This window comes from Schistocerca americana, chromosome 2 (genome assembly GCF_021461395.2).
Source record: "Schistocerca americana isolate TAMUIC-IGC-003095 chromosome 2, iqSchAmer2.1, whole genome shotgun sequence".
Classification (NCBI taxonomy): Eukaryota; Metazoa; Arthropoda; class Insecta; order Orthoptera; family Acrididae; genus Schistocerca; species Schistocerca americana.
The window spans coordinates 823,100,311-823,125,560 of record NC_060120.1 but is presented as its reverse complement, the minus strand read 5'-3'; positions in this window follow the sequence as shown (position 1 = coordinate 823,125,560).

Here is a 25,250-nt window from a genome sequence, read left to right as displayed (position 1 = left end):
AGAGCCGTTTCTAAACTCTAACACTAGTGACAACACCTATCACGCCACAGTTTTTGAGGAACAAGACCATTCACACGACTTTGAATCAAAAGAACAGTGCAAGTGCAGCAATAAGTTATCTGTTCCAGTGAAATTTCGTCGCACTAACTTAACTTTCGAGTGTTGTGTCTCGTTTGCAAGTAACTTTGATATAACTGATAATATTCTGTATGTTGTAAGCTCTGACAAAGTCTGTTCCAAGAAATAACAACGGTAATGTCAGTCTACCACCACGGTATGTTCGATTTGTATTGGATGAAGCAATTTCCGAGCATATTGGACAAAACATTGCAGAAAACTTAAATTTTACAGATTTTTCTTTAACAGGTAACAATACAGAAATCAAGACGTAGATGGGATGAAAATAACACGTCGGAAGCAGAAGAAAAAGACAGTTAGGGAAGGCAGTAAGAAATAATCGGTTTCAAGAAGTGCATTAGTTGACAGATTTAAAATTTTACTGGAAACAAAGAACTGGCCATGAAATCTGTTTTAGGAACCAATAAGTTTTTTTTCAGAGAACAGCCAGTGATGAATATGAACCAGTACTCTACTATCACGTTAAAAGTTTAGGTAGCCAACTTACCCCTTAGAATAAAGACGAGTTCCTAAATCTAGCGTATCAATATGCTGAAGAACTGAAACAAAAGCATTGGTTCAAAATGACGCAAATGAAAACAAAGACTTTTACTACTATTTTCCATATCTACATGGTTACTCTGCAATTCGCACTTAAGTTCCTGGCAGAGGGTTCATCGAGCCATTTTCATACTACTTCTCTACCATTCCATTCTCCAATGGCGCGTGGGAAAAAGGAACACCTAAATCATTCCTTTCGAGCTCTGATTTCTCTTATTTTACTATGATATTCATTTCTCCCTACGTAGGTGGGTGTCAACAAAATATTTTCGCATTCGAAAGAGAAAACTGGTGATTGAAATTTCGTAAGTAGATCTCGCCGCAAAGAAAACCGCCTTTGTTTCAGTGACTGCCACCCCAACTCGCGTATCATATCAGTGACACTCTCACCCCTATTGAGCGATAATACGAAACGAGCAGCCCTTCTTTGCACTTTTTCGATGTCCTCCGCCAATCCTACCTGGTAAGAGTCCCACACCGCGCAGCAGTATTCGAGCAGGCTGTCTCTTTAGTGGGTTTGTCGCATCTTCTAAATGTTCTACCAACAAAGCGCAGTCTTTGTTTCATCTTCCCCACGATATTATTTATGTGGTATTTCCAGTTTAAGTTGCTCATAATTGTAATTCCTAGGTATTTAGTCGAATTGACAGCCCTTAGATTTGTGCGATTTATCGTACACCCAAAATTTATCGGATTTCTTTTAGTACCCATGTGGATAACCTCGCACTTTTCTTTGTTTAGTGCCAATTGCCACTTTTCGCACCATACAGAAATTCTCTCTAGATCATTTTGTAATTGGAATTGATCGTCTGATGATTTTACTAGACGGTAAATTACAGCGTCATCTACAAACAATCTAAGGGGGCTGTTCAGATTATCGCCTAGATCATTGATGTAAATCAGGAACAGCAGAGGGCCTATGACACTACCTTGCGGAACGCCAGATATCACTTCTGTTCTACTCGATGATTTACCGTCTCTCTGAGAGGAAATCACGAATCCAGTCACACAACGGAGACGATACTCCATATGCACGCAATTTGATTAATAGTCGCTTGTGAGGAACGATATCAAAAGTCTTCTGGAAATCTAGGAATATGGAATCGATCTGAGATCCCTTGTCGACAGCACTCACTACTTCATGGGAATACAGAGCTAGCTGTGTTGCACAAGAACGATATTTTCTGAATCCGTGTTGGTTATGTATCAATAAGTCATTTTCTTCAAGGTGATTCATGAAGTTCGAGTACAGTATATGCTCCAAAATCCTACTGCAAATTGAGGTCAGTGATATGGGTCTGTAATTCAATGGGTTACTCCTACTTCCTTTCATGAATATTGGTGTGCCTTGTGCTGCTTTCCAGTCTTTAGAAACAGACCTTCCGTCAAGTGAGCGGTTGTATATGATTGCTAAGAAAGGCGCTATTGTGTCTGCATACTCTGAAAGGAACCTGTTTGGTATATCATCTGGATCGGAAGACTTGCCTTTCTTAAGTGATTTGAGTTGTTTTGCAACACCTAAGATATCTACTTTTATGTCACTCATGCTAACAGCTGTTCTGGTTTCGAATTCCGGAATATTTACTTCGTCTTCTTTCGTGAAGTAATTACGGAAAACAGTCTTTAGTAACTCAGCTTTAGTGGCACCATCATCGGTAACATTTCCATCGTTATCGCGCAGTGACGGTATTGACTGTTTTTGCTACTGGTGTACTTTACATACGACCAGAATCTGTTTGGGTTTTCTACCATATTTTAAGACATTGTTTCATTGTGGAAACTATTAAAAGTATCTCGCATTGACTTCCACACTAAATTTCGGGCTTCCGTGAAACTTAGCCAGTCTTGGGGATTTTATGTTCTTCTGAATTTGGCATTCTTTTTTCGTTGCTTCTGCAACAGCATTCTGACGTGTTTTGTGTACCATGGTGGATCAGTCCCGTCTCTTATTAACTTATGCGGTATGAATCTATCTATTGCTGTCTATACTGTATCTTTGAATTTGAGCCATATCTGGTCTACACTTACATAATTAGCTTGGAAGGAATAGAGACTCTCTCTTAGGAAGGCATCAAGCGAATTTTTATCTGCAGTTTTAAATAGATACATTTTGCGTTTAGTTATAGTGGTTTTGGTTGATATGGTTTTGAGCCTCGCTAAAATGACGTTGTGTTCACTAATCCACGTATCCGTCATGTCGCTCTCTATTAGTTCAGGATTGTTTGTGGCTAAGAGGTCAAGTGTGTTTTCGCAACCATTTACAATTCGTGTGGGAACATGAACTAATTGTTCAAGGTAATTCTCAGAGAAATTTCGGAAGATGTTTTCTGTCTACCACCGGCTTTGAACATGTATTTTCACCAACGAATCGAGGGTAGAGTGAAGTCTCCACCAATTTTAACTGTTCAAGCTATCTTTGAACTGTTCAACTATTATATCATCTGAGTCGGGAGGTCGGTAGAAGGAGTCAATTGTTATTTTGGTACCGCTGTTGAGTATAGCCTCTACTCATAGTAATTCCCAGGAACTATCTATTTCAATTTCACTACAAGATAAATTACTACCAACAGACACAAACACGCCACCACCTACTTTATTTAATCTATCCTTTCTGAACACGGTTTCCGCCTCTGTAAAGATTCAGCAGAATTTATCTCCAGCTTTAGCCAGCTTTCTGTTCCTGTAACGATTTCAGCTTCTGTGCTTTCTATCAGAGCTTGAAGCTCTGGTATTTTTCCAACACAGCTACGACAATTTACAACTACAATACCGACTGTTGCTTGGTCGATTCTCGTCGTTTCTTTACCCTGTACCCTTTGAGACTGGAGCCCTTTTTTATCTTTCCCGCGACTGTCTAACCTAAAAATATTTTATGAAAAGACATGAAGATCTATGTCTGACGGCAGCTCAATTCACGTTTGCAGTGATCAGCAGTTATCAGCAAGGAATAACTTGACAGATTCTGAGAACCTAATTGAGCTGATAGACTAGGTCAAGTTCATAACGATTTACGATACAATTAAGACTTCTTGTAAAAGAAAATTACTTTTTTACACATTACTGTTTCATGTTCGATACAACTCGCCAAAAAATTTAAATGGATAATATGCAAAGGGAAGAAAAATATTTAAAAACGATCATTCTGTATATTCTATTGGCATCAAGTTTTATTATACTATTAAGTAACTTTTTATAGTACCGTTTAGTGTGACGAATATTGCAACACAACTTCCAGAAATCGTCATAAGGAAAAAAACTGTACATGTACAACACTAACCGACCTTTCTTTACTTCATATCACTTTATAGATAGTGCACGAAACGATACATGTTTTTATTTTTTCAGTTATGCCGTTGCCTGTCCCCTAGAAAATCATTGTTTTGACATCTCTCATACTTAATTTAATTGTATTTTATTCGAACTTCTAACATAGACTGATATAACTGTATTAGAATTACAACTCAAGATAAAAAATACGCAATCCTATATCCCGAAGGAAATGTATCATGAAAGCTTTCGTTTGGAGTGTGGCCCTATACGGATGTGAAACTTGGACAATGGGAAGAGAAGAGAGAAGACGGCTAGAGGCCCTGGAGATGTGGTGCTATAGAAGGATGATGAAGATCAGCTAGAGAGACAAAGTAACAAATGAAGAGGTGCTCAGAAGAGTACAGCAAACCATCCAAACAAGAAGAGACAGACTTGCAGGGCACATCCTATACGACACAACAACATCACTGGAACAATAGCAGGAGGAGCTATTGAGAGAAGGAATCGGCGGGGGCGACCAAGGATATCATACATGCAACAGATCATGAATGACGTTGGATGTAACACGTACGTGGGAAGGAAGAGGAAGGCAGAGAGAAGAGAGGAATGGCACTCTGCTGCAAACCAACCTCAGGGTTGAACACTAAAAGAAGAAAGAAGAAGAATATCCCGATGGCATCCAAGAGTTTGGAGTGACCGCAGTCGGTACCGTGGAGGGATGAACACGTGTAAGTTATACTTCAGCTTCTGCTGGAATTACTTGCAAATCTTTCTTCGGTACATTTAGGATGAGCATGCCTAGTGGTAAAACGTTACCTGTTAGTAAAATATGTAACTTCTGTCTAAGAAATATTAGCGTCGTATTGCACATTCAAAGACTATTTTTTTCTTCCATAAACTGAAGAAAGGAACACTGCATACAAAAAGACATTATAGGCAAACTGCACAAGAAGCTTGTTGGAGGATTATCGAGAGAAAAGGAGGATCGAAAAGATGACACATTGCCGAAAGAGAAAGAATGCACTAACGCCGAAATAGAATGTATGGAATTGTACAAGAAGAAGAATGAAACAAAGGAGTTCTTTATAAAAGTAAACAATGCTAGAAGACAATTTACTCTAATAACCAGCTTGATTAGATATGTAGAAGGAAACATAATAACTGAGAGCAAACAGACTGTGGAAAGATGGCGAAGATACTTTAATGACCTGCTGAACCGAGAGATAGAGCAAGCAGAGGATATCTCTAATGATTGTGAGCAAGGATTGGATGTTGAACAGTCGCTGGATGGCCCAGGGCTAGAGGACGTTAAAAAAGCTTTAAGGAACCTGAAGAATAACAAGGCTCCCGGCACTTATAGCATTCCTGCAGAATTGCTAAAATGTGGAGGAGCAACATTAGAGCAGCCTTAGTTTAAACTTATCACTCTCATATGGAAACAGGAAAGGATACCAGATGAATGGAATAAAGGAATATTATGTCCCACATATAAAAATGGCGACCGAATGGAGTGTAGAAATCATCGTGGAATCACCCTCCTGAACCTGGGGTACAAAGTGTTATCTAATATTATTCTTAATCGGCTACTCCCGCAAGTGTATAAAGATATTGGAATATATCAAAGCGGATTTCTACGAGAAAGGACAACAGTAGACCAGATTTTCAACCTGCGCCAAATTTTGGAGAAAACTGTTGAATATAGAATTGGAACATATCACCTCTTTCTTGACTTTAAGGCTGCATACGACAGCGTCAATAGAAACCAGTTGTTTCATGGCTTACAGGAGATGGGGATACATGGAAAACCCCTGAGAATGGTTAAAATGATTATGTCTGACGTAAGAAGCTCCATTCGAGTTCCAGGATATTACTCAGACCCCTGGAAAAAAAATGGGCCACGTCAAGGAGATGCATTAGCATGCGTATTTAATGTAGCACTCGGGAAGGTGATCATGGAAGCAGGCCTACAGACCAGGAGACTATCTTTTACAAGCCAGTACAGATTTTAGCATATGCAGATGACGTAGACATCATAGCACGGACAGTACCGGCAATGAAAGAAGCTTTTACAGCCTTAAGTCAAACCAGTAAGAAGATAGGTCTCATGATAAATGAAGATAAAACTAAATAAATGACCTGTGGGAAAGCATATCTACAAAATATGCCGTCAACTTTCAGTGTAAATGGATACACATTTGAAAGAGTTGGTAGCTTCAAGTACCGTACCTTGGTTCCGCAGTCACTTGCTTTAATGACATCTCAACTGAAATTAAGATTAGGCTGATATCAGCAAATAAGGCATATTTCGCCTTGGGTAATTTATTCCGGTCAAGACTCCTCAGCTGCCAACAAAATTCACTATTTATAAAACCCCTGTTAGACCAGTTCTCACTTATGCTTCGGGAACATGGCCCTTGACGGAAACCGATGCAAGGCTGCTCGACGGATTTGAGAGGAAAGTTTTGAGGAGAATAATTAGCCCTGTGTATGAGAGAGAACAATGGAGGAAAAGTGACAATGGAGAATTGTACACTCTATACGCCGATGCTCCTGTAAGAAAAATCATACGATCAGGAAGGATAAGATGGGCAGGTCATGTGGCAAGAATGGAGGAGTGTGAGGTGATAAAGATTCTCTTTGGTAATCCAGGAGGACAAAGAGGGCGAGGTCGACCTCGAGCAAGATGGCTGGATGGAGTGGAAGAAGATCTACGGAAGCTCGGATGCAGAAACTGGAGGAGGGTAGCATGTGACCGTGATGGATGGCGAAAGCTCGTTGGGAAGGCTAAGGTTAATCCTGGACTGTAGCGCCACAGTAGAAGAAGAAATTATTTCATACGGATTGTTGACTATTTTGACTGATTTGTCTACGTTTTCTTCGTGAAACATTATGATTATTGCACAAAAAACATATTTTTACCCATGTTTCACGTGTTTTCATTTAACACAACCTAGGTTTCGGCTTCTAGTGTTAGTGTTATTGTTTCGAAGATGTTATTCATGTCTCCTGGTGTACAACGAAAGAAAAATCTGCAACCACCAAAGAAATAAAGTGGTAATTCGATTACATAGAGAACTTAAAATTTGCAACTAAGAGATTAAATGCAATATATCGACATCTAAGTACTCAGGACGAGAGAGGGCTGATATTTTTGAGCTTGGAATATCAGAAATTATTATCAGATTAGGAACAATGCAGAAACTCAGACAAACATTTTGTTCTGAATATAAAAAATGAAAAATTTTATTCTGGAAATGGTACCGTACATAAAATATAATGACTGTAGCATTCGAGGCGCTCCTCGTCGAGGAGGCTTTGAACCCTAACCTTGGTTGTGAGATTTGGGTAACAACAGAGAAGAGAGTGTGTAGCGTTTATGTCACATCCCTGCCGGCCGGAGTGGCCGAGAGGTTCTAGGCGCTACAGTCTGGAGCCGCGCGACCGCTACGGTCGCAGGCTCGAATCCTGCCTTGGGCATGGGTGTGTGTGTTGTCCTTAGGTTAGTTAGGTTTAAGTAGTTCTAAGCTCTAGGGGACTGATGACCGTAGAAGTTAAGTCCCTTAGTGCTCAGAGCCATTTTTTTTGTCACATCCCTGCCCACGTTCATTAGATTTTATTTTTTTTTTTGTTACGATTTAATGCACAGTATAGGAAGATTTTCTTACTGGAGTCTAGCGAGTAGGTAGGATCACAAGGAGGGCTCATCGGACGACGCGCCAGATGGTCACATAGCGTGGGTATGGTCGTGCAAGAGCCGTAGCGTACCGGAGCAATGGGAATTCACCTCAAACTCTTGTATTATTCGTATTTACTGTTTCATGTTAATATACACTCCTGGAAATTGAAATAAGAACACCGTGAATTCATCGTCCCAGGAAGGGGAAACTTTATTGACACATTCCTGGGGTCAGATACATCACATGATCACACTGACAGAACCACAGGCACATAGACACAGGCAACAGAGCATGCACAATGTCGGCACTAGTACAGTGTATATCCACCTTTCGCAGCAATGCAGGCTGCTATTCTCCCATGGAGACGATCGTAGAGATGCTGGATGTAGTCCTGTGGAACGGCTTGCCATGCCATTTCCACCTGGCGCCTCAGTTGGACCAGCGTTCGTGCTGGACGTGCAGACCGCGTGAGACGACGCTTCATCCAGTCCCAAACATGCTCAATGGGGGACAGATCCGGAGATCTTGCTGGCCAGGGTAGTTGACTTACACCTTCTAGAGCACGTTGGGTGGCACGGGATACATGCGGACGTGCATTGTCCTGTTGGAACAGCAAGTTCCCTTGCCGGTCTAGGAATGGTAGAACGATGCGTTCGATCACGGTTTGGATGTACCGTGCACTATTCAGTGTCCCCTCGACGATCACCAGTGGTGTACGGCCAGTGTAGGAGATCGCTCCCCACACATGATGCCGGGTGTTGGCCCTGTGTGCCTCGGTCGTATGCAGTCCTGATTGTGGCGCTCACCTGCACGGCGCCAAACACGCATACGACCATCATTGGCACCAAGGCAGAAGCGACTCTCATCGCTGAAGACGACACGTCTCCATTCGTCCCTCCATTCACGCCTGTCGCGACACCACTGGAGGCGGGCTGCACGATGTTGGGGCGTGAGCGGAAGACGGCCTAACGGTGTGCGGGACCGTAGCCCAGCTTCATGGAGACGGTTGCGAATGGTCCTCGCCGATACCCCAGGAGCAACAGTGTCCCTAATTTGCTGGGAAGTAGCGGTGCGGTCCCCTACGGCACTGCGTAGGATCCTACGGTCTTGGCGTGCATCCGTGCGTCGCTGCGGTCCGGTCTCAGGTCGACGGGCACGTGCACCTTCCGCCGACCACTGGCGACAACATCGATGTACTGTGGAGACCTCACGCCCCACGTGTTGAGCAATTTGGCGGTACGTCCACCCGGCCTCCCGCATGCCCACTATACGCCCTCGCTCAAAGTCCGTCAACTGCACATACGGTTCACGTCCACGCTGTCGCGGCATGCTACCAGTGTTAAAGACTGCGATGGAGCTCCGTATGCCACGGCAAACTGGCTGACACTGACGGCGGCGGTGCACAAATGCTGCGCAGCTAGCGCCATTCGACGGCCAACACCGCGGTTCCTGGTGTGTCCGCTGTGCCGTGCGTGTGATCATTGCTTGTACAGCCCTCTCGCAGTGTCCGGAGAAAGTATGGTGGGTCTGACACACCGGTGTCAATGTGTTCTTTTTTCCATTTCCAGGAGTGTACATCTCCAACCGTGTTCCTTGCACTGAGAACTTGTTAATGATAATTTCAGTATCACTCAAATCATCATGAAATGATAATTACAAATTTTAGTTAGTGCATATTGATGGAAAGGATGGACCAACCACAAGTGCGCGATGAGAATGCACGCGCCAGACTACTAAGATAGCTCATTACTAGTCTACGGTCGATTTCCGAAAAGGTAATCAGTCCGTATGTAAAATCAGCCCGTATATAAAATCTGATCTCATGTAAAGACGGAACAGTTTGTTGAAAAATTTCCTCGGATTACATATGAGCCGTGCCGTCTCGCATGAGTTGCTTGCACCACGGTTGGCCCGCAGCCCAGCGATATTCGGCCGCCTTCCGATAACTGCGGACCGCCGCTAGGATCTTTGACTGCTGGTTTGGCGCGAAAGCGCAGTGGGCAGCTGGACAGTGGGGCACAGTGGTTCCGGGGAGTGAAAATTATGCTACGCGTGCGAGCTGCCAGCGAGAGGACGAAATGGGCCGTCGATATGTCTTGCGCAGGGCCGAATGCTGATTATGCAATTACTACCGCTGCCGGACGGAACAGCTTCGGGAATTAAGTGTACTGGGGCTGGTCAAAATTGCTGGATGGTGAAAAAGGAAGCTGTTATCAAGTTAATTTGGTGAACAAAACTGAAAGTGTAACTCTTGATATTTTGTACTACTCACCTGTTGGTCCATCAGTGTAAGGAGTCAGGTGGCTTCTATTCATCGAAACTGAGTCTGACTTAACGTTACTGCAAGTCGGATCTTGTAATTCTATTTTGAGAATGGCGAAGCTTGAAACGTCCCCTTAGAAAAATTTATGAATGATTGTGCTGATAAACCCCTTACGTTATTTGGTTTTCAAACAGCTGAGCAAAACTTAACGTGCTCAGACATTTCTCTCTTTACTTATTCTGATCATCAATAAACTAACACACAATATTTCTAGCGCAACGCAATCTGACTTTCAATAATCCCTACAAAAGAATGGCCCTGACCAACGACAACCTATAACTTTCATGAATCACTTACCTCACAAAAATCTTCGTTACTCGAACTACTGCAATACAGCGAGCGCCAATACTGCCAGCTAAATAGAAGATTCTAACTACTGAAGGCACTAACTACTGATAGGCATAGTCAGCAAATGAAAGATTTTGACAGAGAACAAACAATGTATTTACATTAATAAGGTTACAAAGTCATCATATATATATCAGTTCATGATATCCAATATTACAAATTTACTCTTTCTGATGGACACACTTCCAGATCGTCCGCTCTCAAAATTCTGCCATTTCTCTCCCCACATCCACCACTGCTGGCGGCTCATCTCCAACTGCGCAACGCTACGCGCTGTTCACATCCAACTGCCCAACACTACAATAGCAACTATTCCAACAATGCCAACCAGCGACAGACTGCACACAGCACAGTCAGTGATTTTCATACAGAGCGCTACATCGCGTTACGAACATAAAAACCTAAACAGCCTACTTACAAGCTATTCTGTCCAGTGGAATCTACTGGTAACTGACAACTATTAAGAATTTAAATGAGATTATAACCCTTCTGAAGGCGGTTCCTGTATTCAAGTTTGCTGGCCGTGGTGGCCGAGCGGTTCTAGGCGCTGCAGTCTGGGACCGCGCGACCGCTACAGTCCAGTTTCGAATCCTGCCTCGGGAATGGATGTCTGCGATGTCCTTAGGTTAGTTAGGTTTAAGTAGTTCTAATTTCTAGGGGACTGGTGACCTCAGATGATAAGTCCAATAGTGCTCAGAGCCGTTTGAATTGTGCCTCATTCAGGGCTGTGCTGCTGTAATTATTAGACTGTTTGTTAAAGTATTCATTGGTCTAAATTAAGTACTGTCTGTTATTTACGTCAAAATTTGGCGGTAGTAAATACTGCTGTTTTATTTGATACGAGCCGCATTTTTGCGCTGTTTGGACTAGGATATAATACTATTCCAAGACGTGTTGCAATGCGCTAAGTGCACTTGAAATTTGTTTTGGTCCGCTAGCAGCTGTCTTCTAACTGCTAACTGTTTCAGCTCGGTCATTTCCTCTGGGTATTTATCTCACACATACTACTTGAATAACCCGCCAGTCTGGAGCGGCATTTAGTGGGCATTCTAACCACGTACGTGCAACAGGATTTACCTTTCTAAGCAGCCCCTATCTAGCTTGGCCTTTATTTCAAAGCTTACTCAATCTCTTATGTATTTTTCATTCTTCGGTATGTTATATTTTGTTATATATTGTTGTTGTTGTGGTCTTCAGCCCTGAGACTGGTTTGGTGCAACTCTCCACGCTACTCTATCCTGTGCTAGCTTCTTTATTTCCCAGTACCTACTGCAGCGTACATCCTTCTGAATCTGCTTAGTGTATTCATCTCTTGGTCTCCCTCTACGATTTTGACCCTCCACGCTCCCCTCCAGTACCAAATTGGTGATCCCTTGGTGCCTCAGAACATGTCATACCAACCGATCCCTTCTTCTAGTGAAGTTGTGCCACAAACTCCTCTTCTCCCCAATTCTATTCAATACCTCCTCATTAGTTATGTGAATTACCCATCTAATCTTCAGCACTCTTCTGTAGCACCACATTTCGAAAGCTTCTATTCTCTTCTTGTCTAAACTATTTGTCGTCCACGGTTCACATCCATACATGGCTACACTCCATACAAATACTTTCAGAAACGACTTTCTGACACTTAAATCTATACTCGATGTTAACAAATTTCTCTTCTTCAGAAGCCGGCCGAAGTGGCCATGCGGTTAAAGGCGCTGCAGTCTGGAACCGCAAGACCACTACGGTCGCAGGTTCGAATCCCGCCTCGGGCATGGATGTTTGTGATGTCCTTAGGTTAGTTAGGTTTAACTAGTTCTAAGTTCTAGGGGACTAATGATCTCAGCAGTTGAGTCCCATAGTGCTCAGAGCCATTTGAACCATTTTTTTTTCTTCTTCAGAAACGCTTTCCTTGCCATTGCCAGTCTACATTTTATATCCTCTCTACTTCGACCATCAGTTATTTTGCTCCCCAAATAGCAAAACTACTATACTACTTTAAGTGTCTCATTTTCTAATCTAATTCCCTCAGCATCACCCGACTTAATTCGACTACATTCCATTATCCTTGTTTTGCTTTTGTTGCTGTTCATCTTATACCCTCCTTTCAAGACACTGTCCATTCCGTTCAACTGCTCTTCCAAGTCCTTTGCTGTTTCTGACAGAATTACAATGTCATCGGCGAACCTCAAAGTTTTTATTTTTTCTCCATGGATTTTAATACCTTTACTGCTTGCTCAATATACAGATTGAATAGCATCGGGAAGAGGCTACAACCCTGTCTCACTCCCTTCCCAACCGCTGCTTCCCTTTCATGCCCCTCGACTCTTATAACTGCCATCTGCTTTCTGTACAAATTGTAAATAGCCTTTCTCTTCCTGTATTTTACCCCTGCCACCTTCAGAATTTGAAAGAGACTATTCCAGTCAACATTGTCAAAAGCTTTCTCTAAGTCTACAAATGCTAGAAACGTAGGTTTGCCTTTCCTTAATCTTTCTTCTAAGATAAGTCGTAGGGTCAGTATTGCCTCACGCGTTCCAATATTTCTACGGAATCCAAACTGATCTTCCCCGAGGTCAGCTTCTACCAGTTTTTCCATTCGTCTGTAAAGAATTCGCGTTAGTATTTTGCAGCTGTGACTTATCGGACTGATAGTTCGGTAATTTTCACATCTGTCAACACCTGCTTTCTTTGCGATTGGAATTATTGTTTTCTTCTTTAAGTCTGAGGGTATTTCGCCTGTCCCATACATTTTGCTCACCAGATGGTAGAGTTTTGTCAGGACTGGCTCTCCCAAGCCTGTCAGTAGTTCTAATGGAATGTTGTCTACTCCTGGGGCCTTGTTTCGACTTAGGTCTTTCAGTGCTCTGTCAAACTCTTCACGCAGTATCATATCTCCCATTTCATCTTCATCTACATTCTCTTCCATTTCCGTAATATTGCCCTCATGAACATCGCCCCTGTATAGGCCCTCTATATACTCCTTCCACCTTCCTGCTTTCCCTTCTTTGCTTAGAACTGGGTTTCCATCTGAGCTCTTGATATTCATAAAAGTGGTTCTCTTTTCTCCAAAGGTCTCTTTAGTATCTACCTTACCCCTAGTGAGATAAGCCTCTACATCCTTACATTTGTCCTCTAGCCATCCCTGCTTAGCCATTTTGCACTTCCTGTCGATCTCATTTTTGAGACGTTTGTATTCCTTTTTGCCTGCTTCACTTACTGCATTTTTATTTTTTCTCTTTTTATCAATTAAATTCAATATTTCTTCTGTTACCGAAGGATTTCTACTAGCTCTCGTTTTTTTACCTACTTGATCCTCTGCTGCCTTCACTATTTCATTCCTCAAAGCTACCCATTCTTCTTCTACTGTATTTCTTTCCCCCATTCCTGTCAATTGTTCCATTATGCTCTCCCTGAAACTCTCTACAACCTCTGGTTCTTTCAGTTTATCCAGGTCCCATCTCCTTAAATTCCCATCTTTTTGCAGTTTCTTCAGTTTTAATCTACAGTTCATAACCAATAGATTGTGGTCAGAGTCCATATCTGCCCCTGGAAATGTCTTACAATTTAAAACCTGGTTCCTAAATCTCTGTCTTACCATTATATAATCTATCTGAAACCTTTTAGTATCTCCAGGATTCTTCCATGTATACAACCTTCTTTTATGATTTTTGAACCAAGTGTTAGCTATGATTAAGTTATGCTCTGTGCAAAACTCTACCAGGCGGCTTCCTCTTTCATTTCTTAGCCCCAATCCATATTCACCTACTATGTGTCCTTCTCTCCCTTTTCCTACTCTCGAATTCCAGTCACCCATGAATATTAAATTTTCGTCTCCCTTCACTACCTGAATAATTTCTTTTATCTCACCATACATTTCATCAATTTCTTCATCATCTGCAGAGCTAGTTGGTATATAAACTTGTACTACTGTAGTAGGCGTGGGCTTCGTGTCTATCTTGGCCACAATTATGCGTTTACTATGCTGTTTGTAGTAGTTTACCCGTTCTCCTATTTTTTTTATTCGTTATTAAACCTACTCCTGCATTACCCCTATTTGATTTTGTATTTATAACCCTGTATTCACCTGACCAAAAGTCTTGTTCCTCCTGCCACCGAACTTCACTAATTCCCACTATATCTAACTTTAACCTATCCATTTCCCTTTTTAAATTTTCTAACCTACCTGCCCGATTAAGGGATCTGACATTCCACGCTCCGATCCGTAGAACGCCAGTTTTCTTTCTCTTGATAATTTAAGGTTCATAAAATACATCATCCAATCCGTCCAATCGTTCATAGTACAGAGATCGCCTATCACAAATTGGCAGGGTACTTACATAATAAAATAAAAGATGATTTTGTTATTGTAAAAAATTATACAATTAAAAATTCCATTGAATTAGCCAGGCTTTTGGGACCTGCAATTTGTTCTGCAGAATCCAAACTCTTCTCTTTAGAAATAGTAAGTCTATATACAAATGTACCTGTTGACCAAACCCTCCAGATTTTAGAATGCAATTTACGTCACCATAAGAGAATATCGGACATCGAAATTTATGAGATAATGAATTGGGTACAGATTGTCGTGAAATATAATTATTTCACCTTCAATTATAAAATGTATTCTCAACCCTTCGGATTAGCTATCGGAAGCCCACTAGCTGGTATTCTGGTTGAAATTTCTCTTAACTCTATAGAATCTGATTTTTTCTCTAGTAATGCAGAGATTTTGAATAAAATAAAATTTTATGCAAGATATGTTGACGATATAATCTTTGTCATTAATGGCACTCAAAATGATATAGGCCATATATTTTCAATATGAGACATCAGTTACACGTACGAAATTGAGTCCTCTACGACGTCCTTAAATTATGTAGATCTCACCTTGACTATAGTGGGCAACCACATTGATTTTAATATGTATCGAAAAAATACATCTGACAACATTATTCCTGGTGACTCTGCACATCCGCAAGCCCAAAAGATGGCCTTCTTTCACTCAAGTCTACATCGTGCCGTGGCAATTCCCCTTTCTCCGGAGGCGCTAGAAACGGAATTAGTTACGCTGGAAACTATCACTAAAAATAACGGTTACAATTCACACTTAGTAAGACGAATGTACAGTAAGAAAATAAATAAAAATAATAATACGGCTTCCACATTAGGTGATGCTGTAGATGACGAACCAATGTCAATTATGTGTGTTCCTTTCATAGGTAAAATAAGTTACAAATTAGGACGTTTACTTAAAACCTATGGCTTTAGAGTAGCCTTCTCCACTAACAATAATTTGAAAAAGAACCTAATCCACTCTTTACAATTTGCTGGTGATAAACTTTCTCAGTCTGGGGTTTACAAAATTACCTGCTGTGACTGTCCGAAATATATCGATCAAACAGGTCGAGCTCTAGCTACTGGATATAAGGAACATATTCCCACCAGAAGTGATGACGGTACGCGACGTTCCACCTTCGCTGAACATCTTGTACAAATGGCTTACGCGCCTAATACCCCGGCCAGTACCGAGCTGATTCATTCTGAAGTTAAGGGTATGAAATTAGACATATTAGAAGAAATGGAAATTTTTAAACATCTATGGTATGACAAAGACTGCATCCTTAACGATCAACTCCAGTTAAAAAAACAAAATTTTTTTCGAACGTTGAATCCCCTTGCTCAGTGCTTCTCATTCTACCACACGACACAGAAGATAGCCGACGATGCATTCATGCGGTCGCTTGGAGTGAAGGATGGTCAATTCGTTCAGTAACGCTCTAGGTTCCCTTAATTTTCAAAAAAATGGTTCAAATGGCTCTGAGCACTATGGGACTCAACATCTTAGGTCATAAGTCCCATAGAACTTAGAACTAATTAAACTTAACTAACCTAAGGACATCACACACACCCATGCCCGAGGCAGGATTCGAACCTGCGACCGTAGCAGTCCCGCGGTTCCGGACTGCAGCGCCAGAACCGCACGGCCACCTCGGCCGGCTCCCTTAATTTTATTTATGACGGCTGCCCTTGAAAACGTGGGCACACTAATACAATACACATGCTTTTTTCTTTCAGTTAACGCCTCATAATGAGTGATTCTTATACATGTTCACAGTATTCTCACTTCCTACAAGCTCCAATATTTCTAATATGGTCCAAATAGCCATTCCCACTTAGTTATAATTATCCAAGTTGAATGTGGCGATGCAAGAATGTTTTTAGTCGTATTCATTCCAGGTCCCAGCTCTGGCCTAAAATTAGGAAATAAATCCTTAACCTTTTTTAAAAAACGTTGAAGTGACGTCGTACGTCTCTTCACGCATGTACACATATCTTTGCATACCATTGTGGTAACACCTGACAGCACTAATCACTTTGACATCTCCCGGGTTCGATTCCCGGCGGGGTCAGGGATTTTCTCTGCCTCGTGATGACTGGGTGTTGTGTGATGTCCTTAGGTTAGTTAGGTTTAAATAGTTCTAAGTTCTAGGGGACTGATGACCATAGATGTTAAGTCCCATAGTGCTCAGAGCCATTTTTTGAACTTTGACCTCTGTCGGTCAATAGATAATAAAGGCGATGAAAGCGACGTTGTACGTCCTTTCACGCATGTATATTAAGCCCGATACATTATTTGACCTATCACGTCAACAGCTATTAGAACACATAGGTAGTTTGTCGGTTCCACGCTATATGCGTTCGCAGACCTCACTTGATTAATCTTCATGGTTCACTACCTCAAGTACCTGATTTTAAGAAAATAGGTTAGCTTTAGGTTCTTTTTACACTATTTTGATACATATCCGATAGCACTATTCAAAATGACCTCCGTCGGTCATTAGATATTAAGGGCGATGAAGGCGACGTTGCACGTCCTTTCACGCAATTACATTGCGCCTGTCATACCAATTTGACCCTTTTCTGGTCAATAGCGCTTAGAATATAGTAACTATACACGCTTATCCAAGCGTAGTCATGAAATACCGTCACCGACCCCAAGTAATTGAAAAACGGGTTATTCATCCCCCATATTTTTAGCCTGCTCCGAGCCGATGGTATTTTGTCTGTCCTGCGTGCATGCGTTTTGACCAACCTTGGAATTTGCTGTCCCACATATATAGTTTCAGCCTATCCACGTTCTATAGTTATATAAAATCGTCCCCGAGCTAGGACATTATACATACACACGCATTAACTTCCTGTGCCTTTGACCCGGTCATCGGATCGCTTTCGTAACACATTTTATGTCAATCACGTAGAAGAAGACGATTTCTCAATTTGCGCATGCGCGTTCCCTTCTGACATTCTCATAGCCTAGCTGCCGGCGCCACCTTAGTTCACCTGAGAGCTCGCGGCCCACCGAACGTTGGCTGGGGTGAGGAAGCACGCTTCTGACGTTCGAGCTAAGTACAGCTATTGACATGGTACTCACGCATCATTTATTTTACATTTTATGTATGTCATTTGCCCTTTTGGGAATTCTGTATTAATGTTAGCCCACGCCTCTTTAGGCACTTTGTAGTTTTAGTGTGTTCCGAAGAAGGGTTGGTTATCCGCGCTGAAATCTAGTTCAACATCCGGTTTCTATTTGCAGTCGAGGCGGATTCTTTATAATCATTGTAGATAACATTCCATCATAATTTCTAATATCACTGCGGGAAGTGGCAACAAAACGACTATTCACGTAGATGTGTAAAATGTATGAGTCTGGCGACATACCATCTGACTTTTGGAAAAATATCATCCACACAATTTCGAAGACTGCTACAACCGACATGGGAGAGAGTTATCGTACAATCAGATTGACGGCTCATGCATCCAAGCTGCTGACAAGAATAAAACACAGAAGAATGCAAAAGAAAATTGAGGATATGTTAGATGACGATCAGTTTCGTTTTAGAAAAGGCAAAGGCATCGGAGAGACAATTCTGCCATTGCGGTTGATAGTGGAAGCAGACTGTAGAAAATTAAGACTCGTTCATTGGATTGGATTGCATTGGAAAAAGTGTTCGACAGTGTAAAATGGTGCAAGACGTTCGAAATTGTGAGCAAAATAGGAATAAGCTACAGGGAGACACGGGTAATATACAATATGTACAAGAGACAAGATGGAATAATATGATTGGAAGACCAAGAACGCAGTGCTCGGATTAGCAAGGGTGTAAGACAGGGATGTAGTCTTTCGCCCCTACTGTTCAATCTGTACATCGAAGAAGCAATGATGGAATAAGAAAAAAGTTCAGGACTGGAATTTAAATTCAAGATGAAAGCATATCAATCATACGATTCTCTGATGACATTGCTATCCTGAGTGAAAGTGAATAAGAATTACATGATCTGCTGAATGTAATGAATGGTCTAATGAGTACGGAATATGGATTGAGATTAAATCGATGAAAGACGAAAGTAATGAGAATAGCAGAAACGAGTACAGCGAGAAATTTAACATCATGACTTACGGCTTCGAAGTAGATGAAGTTATGGAATCCTGATACCTAGGCAGCAAAACAACCAATGACGTATAGAGCAAGGAGGCCATCAAAAGCAGACTAACACTGGCAAAAAAGGCATTCCCGGTCAAGAGAAGTCTACTGGCATCAAACATAATGCTTAATTTGTGGAAGAAATTTCTGAGAATGTACATTTGGAGCACAGCATTGTATGGTAGTGAAACATGGACTGTAGGAAAAACGGAACAGAAGAGAGCCGAAGCATTTGAGACGTTGTGCTTCAGACAAATGTTGAAAGTTAAGTTGACTGTTAACGTAAGGAATGAGGAGGTTCTGCGCAGAATCGGATAGGAAAGGACTATTCGGAAAAACACTGACAAGGAGAAGCGACAGGTGGTAGGACATCTGTTAAGAGATGAGGGACTGACTTCCATGGTTCTAGAGGGAGCTGTAGGGGGCAAAAATTGTAGAGGAAGACAGAGATTGGAATACATCCAGCAAATAATTGGGACGTAGGTTGCAAGTGCTACTCTGACATCAAGAGCTTGACACAGTAGAGGAATTCGTGGCGGACAGCATCAAACCAGTCAAAAAAGGAAAAAAAAGTGGCTATTGCCGATAGCGGATGGAACGCGGCAAGCTTAGGATGGGTCTCTAAGTGAGCTAATGTCTATAGCAATAGAACCATGCCAACCCTGCACTGATGCGTAATATTTATTTATTCTATTTTCAGTCATCAGTCTTCTTACTGATTTGATGCGGCCCGCCAGGAAATTCTCTTCTGTGCCAGCCTCTCATCTCTGAGTAGTACTTACGGCCTACGTCCTCAGTTATTTGCTGGAAGTATCCTAGACTCTGCCTTTCTCAACAGCTTCCACCATGGAAGTTATTTCATGATGTCATAATAGATGTCCTATCAGCCTTTCCCTTCTCTTGACAATGTTTTCTATATGTTCCTTTGCTCTTCGATTTTGCGCCGAACCTCCTCATTCCTTACCTGATCATTCCATCTGATTTTCAACATTCGTCTGTACCACCACATCTCAAATGCTTCGATTCTCTTCTGTTCCGGTTTCCCACAGTCCAAGTTTCACCATCATACAATGCTGTGCACCAAACGTACATTCTCATAAGTTTCTTCCACAAATTAAGCGCCACTTCTCTTGGCCAGGAATACCCTTTTTGTTAGTGCTGGTCTGCTTTTGATATCCTCCTTGCTGCGTCCGTTATGGGTTATTTTGCCGTCTAGGTAGCAGAATTTCTTAACTTCATCTACTTCGTGACCATCAAGCCTGCTGTTAAGTTTCTCGCTATTCTCACTTCTGCTATATCTTCGGTTTGTTCTCAGTTCATATTCTGTACTTATCATTCCATTCAGCAGATCACGTAATTCTTCTTCAGTTTCACTGAGGATAGCAATGTCATCAGCGAATCGTATGACTGATATTATTTCACCTTGAATTTTAATCCCACTCCTGAATCTTTCTTTTGTTTGCGTCATTGCTTCTGCGATGTATAGATTGAATAGTAGAGGCGAAAGAGTACATTACTTTCTTACACCATTTTTAAGCTGCGCACTAGTTCTTGACCTTCCACTCCTACGATTCCTTCTCGGCTCTTGCACATGTTGTATATTACCGGTCTCTACCGATAGCGTATACCTGTTTTCTTCAGAATTTCGACCATCTAGCACCAATTTACAGCCGGCCGTGGTGGCATTGCGGTTCTAGGCGCTACAGTCTGGAACCGCGCGACCGCTACGGTCGCATGTTCGAATCCTGCCTCGGGCATGGATGTGTGTGATGTTCTTAGGTTAGTTAGGTTTAAGTAGTTCTGAGTTCTAGGGGAATTATTACCTCAGAATTTAGGTCCCATAGTGCTCAGAGCCATTTGAACCATTTCCCTGAAATTTCCTATTTATTTCATTCCTAAGTGACCTATGTTTTGTATTCCTGAATTGCTCTACACATTTTAGTACTTCTTTCATCGATCAACTGAGGTATTCCTTCTGTTATTCATGCTTTCTTGGCATTTACTTCTTTGTACCCATATTTTTCTTTCCGACTTCTGTGATTGCCCTGTTTAGAGATGTCTATTTCTCTTCAACTATACTGCCTACTGAGCTATTCCTTGTTGCTATATCTAGAGCCTTAGGGAACTTCAAGCGGGTTCGTAGTCCCTTAGCACTTCTTTGCGTATTGATTCTTCCTGACTAATCTCTTAAACTTCAGCCAATTCTTCATCACTACTAAATTGTGATCCGAAGCTATATCTGCTCCTGAGTGCGCCTTACAATCCAATTCCTGTTTTAGGAGTCTCCGTCTGACCATGACGTCTAACTGAAATCTTCTCGTATTTCCCGACCTTTTCGAAGTATAGCCCCTCGTCCAGTAATTCTTGAACAGAGTATCCGATATTACTAGCTGAAATTAATTACGGAACTCAATCTTTCTCCTCTGTAATTCCTACTACCAAACCCATATTCCCCCCCCCCCCTCTCCCCCCCCCCCCCCAACCAATTCTTGTACGACTTCCCTTACAACCGCATTCCAGTCCCCCATGTCTACTAGATTTTCATCTCCCTTTACACACTGAACAACCCCCTCAATATCCTCGTATATTTTCTAACTGTTCACCTTGTAACGTTTGCATGTATACATGAACTGTTGTTGTGGGTACATAGGCACAGAAAAGGAACAATTTGTTGCTGTATTCTACAATTGCTTATCTGTGTATCTTTCTTTTGTCGCTTCTGACGCGTATATAGAACAAAACATCATTCCAATTAAATATGAGGGATTCGAAAAGCCATCTGAAACAAATGCTGGAATGGTTCCTTCGCTAAGGCCTTTCTTTAGAACCAACACTTTTCGGTCTACTATTACGCTGGCCACTACAATTACGTTGGTCACGTAGGCGGCTCTCAATGAATACATTGTTCAAAAATACAATCTCCCTGGGCAGAACATAATGTACACAGCTACGCCTGGTCCGTCTCAGAAATGTTCTGGAATAGTATTAGTGTTTCCTAGCAATGGAAAATTTCATTTCGTCTACTTTGTATCATTAATTGGGTCAGATTCTGTTGTTGTATCGACCATTCGTCCAAACGTTGGTTTGACGCCGTTCTCCGTTCCGGACGCTTGTTAGCTGCCCTCTTCATTTAAACACAGCTGCTGCTTCGTATGTGCCCAATCATACTTTTCCGCAGGGACGTTAAACAGTGATCTCCTCTTCCTCCTCCTCCATACTTCAATGCGTTAATTTTTTTCCAGTTTAGTTGTGGATGCCTTCACTCCTTAGTCCATCAATCAATCTGATCCTGTCCTGTTTCTTGTGCAACAATACGTATCAGATATTGTAATTGTTGCATTTCTCTCTTCCTTCATCGTCCATGCACCGCATACATTCTGAGCCATGCTCTGAACATAACTTTCAAGGAATTTTTCCATGTTCTCAAGATTTACACACTTCAATAAAAGTTTCGCATGACCCCGGTTCCCAGAACTTCTGAAGATAGACGTTGACTGTGAATATTGTATCACAGACGTAGTCCCTTTGACTGTTCAGAGATGTCACTAAACCCGTCCAAAGAAGTAAACAACCATGCATGAGCAGCGCCTATTAGACGGAGGGGGCCGGCCGATGTGACCGAGCGGCTCTAGGCGCTTCAGTCTGGAACCACGCGACCGCTACGGTCGCAGGTTCGAATCCTGCCTCGGGCATGGTTGTCTGTGATGTCCTTAGGTTAGTTAGGTTTAAGTAGTTCTAAGTTCTAGGGGGACCGATGACCTCAGATGATAAGTCCCATGGTACTAAGAGCCATTTGAACCATTTTTGACATGGAGGGAGTCCAACAGCCGATCAGTTACAGTTATTCCACCAGGAAGAAGGTACACGGCTCGCGCTGTCTGTAGTTCAACCATGCCTAGACTGTCAATACCACCGTTCCATCGTGTCCACATTGTAGCTTTGTCTCAGGAAGGGCTCTCAACAAGGGAAGTGTCCAGGCATCTCGGAGTGAACCAAAACGATGTTTTTCGGACATGGAAGAGATACAGAGAGACAGGAACTGTTGATGACATGCCTCGCTCTGGCCGCCCAAGGGCTACTACGGATTATAGCTCGCTGGAACCCTGACACCAACGCCACCATGTTGAATAATGATTTTCGTGCAGCCATAGGACGTCGTTCAAAACAAGGATTCAAATGGCTCTATGCACGGGACTTAACATCTGAGGTCATCAGTCCCCTAGACTTAGAACTACTTAAACCTAACTAACCTAAGGACATAACACACATCCATGCACGACGCAGCGCGGTTCCGGAGTGAAGGGCCTAGAACCGCTCAGTCACAGCGGCCGGCTCAGGACGTCGTGTTACGACTCAAATTGTGCTCAAGAGGCTGCATGTTGCGCAGCTTCACTCTCGATGTCCATAGCGAGCCCCGTCTTTTGCAACCATGACACCATGCAGCACGGTACAGATGGGCCGAACAACATGCCGAATAGACCGCTCAGGACTGACATCACGTTTTCTTCACCGATGAGAGTCGCATATGCCCTCAACCAGTCAATCGTCGGAGCCGCGTGTGGAGCCAACCTGGTCAGGCAGAATGCCTTAGACACACTGTCCAGCGAATGCAGCAAACTGGAGGTCCCTGCTGCTTTGGGGCGGCATTATGTGGGGCCGACTTAAGCCGCTGGTGGTCATGGAAGGCGCCGTAACAGCTGTACGATACGTGAAGGCTATCCTCCGACCGTTAGTGCAACCATATCGGCAGCATATTAGCGAGGCATTCGTCTTCATGGACGAAAATTCGCACCGTCATAGTGCACATATTGTGAATGACTTCCTTCAGGATAACGACATCGCTCGACTAGAGTGGCCAGCTTTTTCTCCAGACATGAACCCTATCGAACATGCCTGGGATAGGTTGAAAAGGGCTGTTTGTAGACGACGTGACCCACCAAACACTCTGAGGGATCTACGCCGAATCGCCGTTGAGGAGTGGAATATTCTGGACCAACAGTGTCTTGATGAACTTGTGGATAGTATGCCACGACGAATACAGGCATGCATCAATGCAAGAGGTCGTACTACTGGATATTAGAGGTACCGGTGTGTACAGAAATTTGAGCCACCACCTTTGAATGTGTCGCTGTATGGTGGTACAAAATGCAATGTGTGGTTTTCATGAGCAGTAAAAAGTGTGGGGCAGCGAGTAAGCTACTTCACTGATTTAAAGTTTTGATGCCGTCTTTCATTACGTGAGCCTGGCAACTAATTTGATGGTCAGCCAGAAAAAGAAGGGAAACATGTGAAACGTCCCCTTAGAAAAATTATATTAGACTGTGCTTATCCTGGCACACAATATTTTTTGCGCAACGCAGTCTCACTTTCAAAAATCCCTACAAAAGAATGGCCCTGACTAACATTAACCTATACCTTTCACAAATCACTTACCTCACCAAAAATCTTCGTTACTCAAGCTACAGCAATACAGCGAGCGCCACTACTGCCAGCTAAATAAAAGATTCAAACTACTAAAGGTACTTACTACTTATAGGCATAGTTAGCAAATGAAAGATTTTGATAGAGAACAAACAATATATTTACCTTAATAGTGTTCAAAAGTCATAATATACATAGCAGTTCATGACACCCGGTCATACAAATTTCAAAACTCCGCCATTCCTCTCCCCACATCCACCACTGCTGGCGGCTCACCTCCAACTGCGCAACGCTACGCGCTGTTAACATCCATCTGCCCAACACTACAATGGCAAACAACAATGCAAACCAGCCACAGACTGCACACAGCACAGCCAGTGATTTTCATACAGAGGTGGCGTTACCAACAAAAAAACCTAAACAGCCTACTTACATAGCCCCCATGCCCCCCACAAAAAATTTTACAAATAGTTTTGGGCAGTGGCCAATACAGATTTGAAAAATTTTTTCATAATTACAATAACAAAGGAATCAAATGCACACACTTATTGATACAATGTTGGTCAAAAGCTAAAATTTTCTCACAGTCCATAAAGAGAGTCCTGATCATTCATCACAGTAAAATTGCAGTGTTTTTTTTCTCAATGTCTGAGCAGTAAAAGAGAATTCACACGCAAGTAGTGGATTTCCATGCAGTCTTGAAGTAGTGTTGTCCTTCCAACGGAAAGGCAGTGCTGACTCTTGACATGCAGGTCATGGGCCGCAACAGAGCAAACCCACAGCAGAGTCAGTCGAAGTTTTGAAGAATATTGGTAGGTAGGTCATCACAGAGCAGACACATTGTAGTCCTGGTAGAGATTATGGTATTGGTGGGCCACCAGAGGTGCAGACCCACTGCAGTCCTTGTAGAAATAATAGTATTGGTGAGTCATCAAAGGTGTAGACCCACTGTAGTCCTTGTAGAAATAATGGTATTTGTGGGTCATCAAAGGTGCAGACCCACTGCAGTCCTTGTAGAAAAAATAGTATTGGTGGGTCATCAAAGGTGCAGACCCACTGTAG